The following is a 7,835-nucleotide window of genomic DNA, read 5'->3' as shown; positions in this document are numbered from 1 at the left end:
TCGTTTGCTCCTAAGATGACTAATACGCAATCCCTCAATTTTACTGTGCATAAAAGGCCACACGTTGCTATTTCAGAGCCTCTTCCTCACTAGGGCAGCGTTTTCAGACACAAACATGTTAGCTAACACTCTCTTTCCTGCGTTCACGGCAGACATTACTAATGGAGCAGGTGTGTTATTCCCTGAGCCCAGGGGCAGGTCTCTCTCTTGTCCTCAGCTCAGTACTCCTGTCAACACCAATGGGTTTCACCCTTCTCTAGTTTTACCAAAATTTTTGTGATGACTTTTTTGTTCCTTACCATACCTAACCCTCTGAAAGGCCTGCTTTTTTTTTTCTTCTTTTGATGGGGGTGGGGAGACGGATGGTAGAAGTCGGCAGAAAAGCGTAGAGATGACCTGCACAACTCTGAAGGGTATCAGTGAGTGACATTTGGCTTAGGAGTTAAGACACCACTTGGGATGTCCCACAAGGCATATTGCAGTGCAGGAATCCAGTACCCAGCTCCTTTCCTGTTTGCAAACCCACACACTCAGATACGGGACATGGCCATTCCAAATGATATCTTAATTGCTATGTCAAATTCCTACTCCAAGCTAAAATTTTGTATATTTTATACAATTGCAAGTGAAGAAGTGGGTTCTTCCAATATTTAAGTTCTTTCTTGAATCATGTAGCTAGCAAATGGAAATGATGATTAGGTCATATGACTCACGTTCAACTTCAAATGTCTTCAATTTATATCTCGTTTCTTCTGTATGTTTTTTTCTCTTTTCCAGTATTTCCTTTTATATTCAAGGATAAAATTTTTTAAGGGTCTTAAAAATAAGGGGACTTTGAAAAGTTTGTGGAAAACTGCACGGAAAATATGTTTACTTTGGCGCTAAGAAGTTTCGAATTTCATGCATTTGAGAAGTCTTCAAAAGGTCTGTCAAAAATATATATTATGAAATTTAAATTCTTTTTAACAAAATAAACATCTTTTAATTCCATTTTCCACAAATGCTTTGAAGTCTGCTTGTACTTAGGTGAGAATTTGAGAAGGACTGCATTTGTACTTAATAGATCAATAGATCTTTGGAAACCTGAGAGTGTGTACCCTGTTTGTCCTCTTTCCTCTTCTTTTAATTTCTATCAATCGTTCAGCATACAGTCTGGCATAGAAGTAACTTTTCATTATGTGTTTTTGAATAACGTAGCAATCAAATGGATGAATGACTGGATAGGAAACATGCATTGATATAGCTTCTGTATAACCCATACTTAGCTCATAAGGAAGTTTAAAGTTCAGCATTTGTACTGCAGCTTTCATTTCCTTTTCAAACTATTTTTGTCAGATATATTATCTTGAGCCCATAATTTAATTTTTAGTATGTAAATTAAGGAAAGGGGCATGCCATCCCCACTCCCAAAAGAAAAAGTCATGCATGCTGTTAAAAAAATTGACACCCCCCACCCCCAAACAACCAAGTCATAGAGAGTCATTGGTAGTTAAAATGATTCTTTGGTAGGTAAAATACAGGATTTAGTAATGATAATGATATCTGACATTTGTTAAGCACCTGTTCAAATTGTGTTGCACTTATTAAGAGATGGTTTTTTTCAAAAATATTTATGTATTTATTTGAGAGAGTTACAGAGAGAGGAAGAGAGAGAGAGAGAGCCACGAGAAATCTTCCCATTTGATGTTCACTCCCCAGATGGCTGTAATGGCTGAAGCTGGGCAAGGCCGAAGCCAGGAGCCAGGAGCCTCTTCTGGATCTCCCATGTGGGTGGCATGGCTGAAGCTGCTTTTCCCAAGCCATTAACAAAGAGCTGGATCAGCAGTGAAGCAGCCTATAGTCGAATTGGCACCCATTTGGGATGCCAGCATCCTCACAGGCAGTGGCTGCACCTGCTAAGCCACCATGCGGGCCCCAAGAGACAGCCTTTGAATATCCATTGCTGTCCATATGTAAATACAAGGAGGAAGAAACAGAGCAGCTTAGCAACTTGCTAAAGCCACCCAGCTAATAGGTAAACAAGCCAGGCATGGAATGAAACTGTGTTTGACTAGACCATTTGTAACTTAGAAACTGCGAGTTCTGGACACATCAGGGGTTTCAAGATACACAGTGCAATCCGGAAAATAACTCTAATATGCTGAGCAGATTTCTTTACCGCTGGATTTCTTGGATTCTACAATACAATGGAGTGCAAATTTTCATTAGGGAGCTTATGTATTTTATCTATCAAATTTATGTGTCTCACCATGAAATTTTATTTCATGGAAGTGGTATTCCATGAATATACTTTGGGAAAATCTGATTAAAGGTTTTTACATATCCACTCTTTTCACTTAAAGGAGCCACCAACTAGTCATAGGATACAGGCTGAACATAACTGTGATACTAGAACATGGCTAATGACTTTGCCTATGCTTTCTGGAGAAAATATGAGTGTGAATGGAACATTTTATTTAAGCAACTGAAGTACATGCTTAGTATAAGTGTCCTTAGAAAAATGAATTATTGGGGTGGGTGTTTAGCCTAGTGGTTAAGATGCCCACATCTCCTATAAGAGTACCTGGGTTCAATACCTGGCTCTGACTTCTAACTCTATCTGCCTAGTAGGAAGCAGGTGATGGCTCAAGTACTTGGGTTTTTCTATCTATGCATTCCTGTTCTAACGTTGGCTCTGGCCCAGCCCTGGATACCACAGGCATTTAGAGAATAAACCATTGGATTAGAACATTCGTTCTCTCTCTCCTCCGACTCTCAAATGAATACATAAATTTAAAAAAAAAATGAAAGATTCCTTTTTAAGAGACTTATAGTTAGCCTTTCAGGACCCTAGTTAATTATTCATATTTGGCATTGCTTTCACGTCACTAAATTTTATGGAATGCTTCTACAGTTTTTCAAGTTCATATATTATTCAATTTTATCTTCACAAGAACTCTGTGAGGTCAAAAGTATCCTTGGCCGGCGCCGCGGCTCACTAGGCTAATCCTCCGCTTGTGGTGCCGGTACCCCAGGTTCTAGTCCCGGTTGGGGTGTGGATTCTGTCCCAGTTGCTCCTCTTCCAGGCCAGCTCTCTGCTGTGGCCCGGGAAGGCAGTGGAGCATGGCACAGGTGCCTGGGCCCTGCACCCGCATGGGAGACCAGGAGAAGCACCTGGCTCCTGGCTTCAGATTGGCGCAGCATGCCGGCTGCAGCAGCCATTTGGGGGTGAACCAATGGAAGGAAGACCTTTCTCTTTCTCTCTCTCTCTCTCACTATCTAACTCTGCCTGTCAAAAATAAAAAAAAAAAAAGTATCCTTAATTTTGTAGATCAAAAAAACTGAGGCTTATAAATACCCTTTTGCTCTAAATGGTAGTAAAGCTGACAGGCAACAGACATTTCTCTGGGTTTAACATAGTAGCCATGAAGTAGGAACTGAAATGCAGCTCTGAGCATCAAAGTTATAATGATTCCCATCATCCATTGCATGCCACTTCCACCTTTTGGAGGGGCTGGAGAGCAGGTACTGGGGTTTTCTTCTCCCAGCTTGTTCCTTTACCCTATTTATCTGTACATTTTTTGAGTCACTCTTTTTTTTTTAAGATTTATTTATTTATTTGAAAGGCAGAGTTACAGAGAGGCAGAGGCAAAGAAAGAGAGAGAGAGAGAGAGATCTTCCATCTGCTGGTTCACTCCCTAGATGGCCGCAGTGGCCAGAGCCGACCTATCTGAAGCCATGAGCCAGGAGCTTCTTTGGGTCTCCCACATGAGTGCAGGGACCCAAGCACTTGGGCCATCCTCTACTGCCTTTTCAGGCCATAAGCAGTGAATTGATCGAAAGAGGAGCAGCCGGGTCTTGAACAGGCATCCATAAGGGATGGTGGCGCTGCAGGAGGAGGCTTTACCCACTACACCACAGCGCCGGCCCCAAATCTCTTAACTGTACCAAGATGACCATGCCTTTTCCAAAGCACAAGCATCTATGTATGTCAACGACTTATTTTGCCAATGCAGGAGGAGCTTCTAACCCATGGATTTTTCATGACACGGCGAAAGAAAGTTTCCTCCAGTGCTTTAGAGATGTTTGTTGCTTCCCTCTCACAGGTCGACTGTTAAATCTGTGCTGTACATTTATCAGGGATGCTTTAAATGGCACTAAGGGTGACAGGGAACAAGCAGGGGCTGACGGCTTCACTCTAGTTACAGCTGATTAAAGGCTGCTGAGGCCTGAGGGCCCAGTTTCTAAAAGAGGACCACTCACACTCTACTAGAACGATTCCATCCTGCATCTTTTATACCAGTTACACGGAAATGCCTGGGCCCTGCGCTGGAGAAAAAGGCTGTGTAGAAGAAGAGCCGGGATTTTAATTGCATTGACTAGAACAACACATTGTTGGATTGGAAAATAAAATAAACTCACGAACCAATGTTCCCAAGTGCACAGGTGCACTACGTACACAAACACAAGGATTGCATATGAACTGAGAAACATGTCTTTATTTCTAACGATGCCCTTAATGGTTATTACCAACTATTATGATGCCGACTAATTGGTGCACAAGAATATATAATAATAATAGAACATACATTTGCATAGCACCTTTAAAATCCCAAAATGTTTTCACATCTGCTATTACATTTGCTCTTACACAATCATTGCAGAAGTTAGGACTGGGAATCAGTACTCCAATTTTACAGGTGAACAAATTAGAGTACTTCAAGTTAGGTGAACTTGATCATGTTAAAAGAGCCACTGGGCCTTTCCAAAATGCTGCCAGCCAGCACTGAGCCAGGCTGAATTTTAAGTCTCCCACATGGGTGACAGGGATTCAACCACATAATCCAACACTTACTGCCTCCCAAGGTGTGCAGATACATGGAATTGCGAGTGGACCTGGGATTCGAACCCAGGCATTCTGATACGAGATGCAAGCTAAGACAAATGACCACCTCTAAATGTCCACATTTTATAATCTAGAGATTAAATTCCTAAGTATATGCTTAAAAGAACTGAAGGAAGATGTAGCCTGTGGGGCTGGAAGGGCCACAACCTGGTTGGGGCTGTTCATGGCGGTCCCGGTGTCTCTAGCATTTTTCCCAGTTGTGTTGCTAAATTCGTTGAAGTGGAGGCAGCAAAGATTGAGGTGCTTGCTGGAGTGGAGTGACTGAGTACAAACTGGTGGTGGTTGGAGCAGGTGGAGCTGGGGAAAGCACACTGACAATCCAGCTAACCCAGAACCACTGTGCGGATGAATATTGTCCCATCATAGAGGATCTCACTGAAAACAGGTGGTTACGGATAGTGAAACCTGTCTCTTAGACATTCTGGATACATCCGGACAAGGGGAGTACAGTGCCGTGAGAGACCAATACATGAAGACAGGTAAAGGCTTCCTCTGTGTGTTTGCCTTCAATAATAGCAAATCATTTGCAGATATTAACCTCTACAGGGAGCAGATTAAGCGAGTGAAAGACTCAGATGATGTACCTCTGGTGCTGGTAGGAAACAAGTATGGTTTGCCAACAAGGACAATTGTCACAAAAGAAGCCCATGAACTGGCCAAGAGTTATGGGTTTCCATTATTGAAACCTCTGCCAAGACCAGACAGGGTGTCGAAGATGCCTTTTACACACTGGTGAGGGAAACAGGCCAGTGCTGAATGAAAAAGCTCAACAGCAGTGATGACGGGACTCGAGGTTGTATGCGGCTGCCCTGTGTGGTGATGTAACAAGCTAACGCAAAGTTCTGTCATCAGAAAAGCGCCACTTTCAAGCTTCACTGACACCTGGTGCTGACTTTCCTGGAGGAGCAGTCCTGTTGCTGTCCTCATTTTCACAGAGAAGCTCGTGCTACCTCCCCAACTCATAGCAGATCAGCACAATATTCCATGTTGGAGAAGTTCTCGGAACTACTACCTCCTCACTTGGTTGTCTAACCAGAGAAATGCACCTCTTGTTATTCCCCAGTATTGTTCTGCACTGGGTTCTTCCCCAGTCTTTACAAATACACCTCTGCCACCCCAGGTTTTTCATCTGAAAAGCAATTTATGCTCTGAAACAGAACCAAACGGTAGACATGAAATTCTGTTGAAAACAGTGTTGGGCTCTAACATAACAACTGCTGGTGATTTTTCTTCTTTTTACTATTAAACTTGGAACAATATTAGTTCTTAGAGAAATGTCATAAATTAGTTTTCGAAGAATACAGTTAATGTTGCTATTGGTTTGTTTGTAATATTATCAGCTATATTCTATTAACTGGCATCTGCTCTGTGTTCATAAATACAAAAGGGAAAACTCACTTTTGAGGCTATCCTAGTCTTCTGAACTTCACGAAATTAAATCCAAATATCACAACAAAGTATCTTTTTCTTAAAAGTGATTTGTAATTCCTTTACAGTGTTTCAGTGGAATATATGACTCAAAATATGCAATTTTATGTAAAAATTAATGTCTGAGACATGTCTGTGACCTATCTACTTTTGAGAGAAAGATACCTGTATGATAGCTCTGGCATTCTAATGACTCTCATCCTCAAATACAAATTTTCACTTACTAAGCAAACACATATCATTGAAATGGATTTAGGCCCTGAGTCTGATAAACCCTGAGAGTTGTGCTCCGGATAGCTCATTGACAGTACTGCCGCCATGTGTAAACAGAAACTGCTTCTCTGGGCTCCTGCTGGAGCATTGCTGTATGATTTTCCTGAGGCTAGATTGAGGCTTCTCACCTCAGCTGTGTTCTTTTGTTCTAAGTATCTATGTGACTGGCTGTGCGACTCTTTTTCTAAAAAGCGTCTATCAAATTTAATGTTAAGTAACAGGGCTCTTGAATGTATGCCCCTTTAACAGTTTTCTTTCTAAGCACAGAAGGATCAAAAAGGAGCCAAAATTCACACCTGAAAATGCTCTTTTAATAGCTTCTAAGAAGTAATACATAAGTATGAATTTTGGCACAATAGAGTGACAGAGTTAAAAGCTGAATATTAGTATGGTACAAAATGTGGTTTTTAGATTTATGTTTGTGATTGCTGAAAATAATTCTAATTTACCTCAAAATCTCAAAGTCACTTTCCCCAAGTTAAGTGTCTGGCCAGCTAGCCTAAACTGCACATTGCTTTATTTATTTATTTATTTATTAAGGTTGCACCTTCAAGAGTGTAAAAATAAGATATTCTGTCTAAAGGCTACTATGCTTAATCTGTAACTGAGTCTGTTAAATGTTGTATATGCTCCAGCAGCTAACTATAGAATCTCAACTTAGTAATACAAGATTATACTTATTATAATTTTCACTTTAGAGGTATAAAAGTTAAAATTAATCATGAATTCATGTTAGTGGGTGCCATGTTTAGTATTTTATCAGGCAAGTTATGACAAAAATTTATAACTTGAAAACAGAGATAGACCAAAACTTCCAAGAGAGATTTGAATTTTCCCATTTCAGAATTTGTGAACATAATCACATTTTGCTTTTTATTTACAGTCATGAACTCTTAAGTTGGTAGCTAAATCCAAGAACCAAAGCATGGAGCATCTGCTTCTTGTGATTCATCCCTGATAATAAATTATCTGAAGCAAGAATAATTAATAGGAGAAACACAGACAAGGGGACTGTAATTCTTGTACTTTATTTCTCATCTTTGCTATTTCTTTAAGCAGTCTAATGTGCCACAAAAAAATTTTAAGGTATTTGTTTTCTATAAGAATTGTTTTTAAAATGTTCTTATTATCAAAGTAGTTGTAGATACATTTCAAAATATAATTGAAAAGCCTGAGTACTGACTTAAAACAGCATATGAACTCTACTCTGAAGGGGAGGGATGGGTGTCAATGGAAATTTTAAGACATT

The 7,835-nt window shown here is 40.4% G+C and overlaps 1 pseudogene; it reads left to right on the top strand.

Annotated features, from left to right (window-relative positions):
• Window positions 1–3,404: 3,404 nt before the first annotated feature.
• On the top strand, window positions 3,405–5,710 carry LOC133756401 (GTPase NRas-like; annotated as a pseudogene).
• The last annotated feature ends 2,125 nt before the right edge of the window (window positions 5,711–7,835 follow it).

Source organism: Lepus europaeus, chromosome 3 (genome assembly GCF_033115175.1).
Source record: "Lepus europaeus isolate LE1 chromosome 3, mLepTim1.pri, whole genome shotgun sequence".
NCBI lineage: Eukaryota > Metazoa > Chordata > Mammalia > Lagomorpha > Leporidae > Lepus > Lepus europaeus.
Note: the sequence above shows the minus strand (reverse complement) of the source record. Positions and strands in the feature narration are given on the sequence as shown.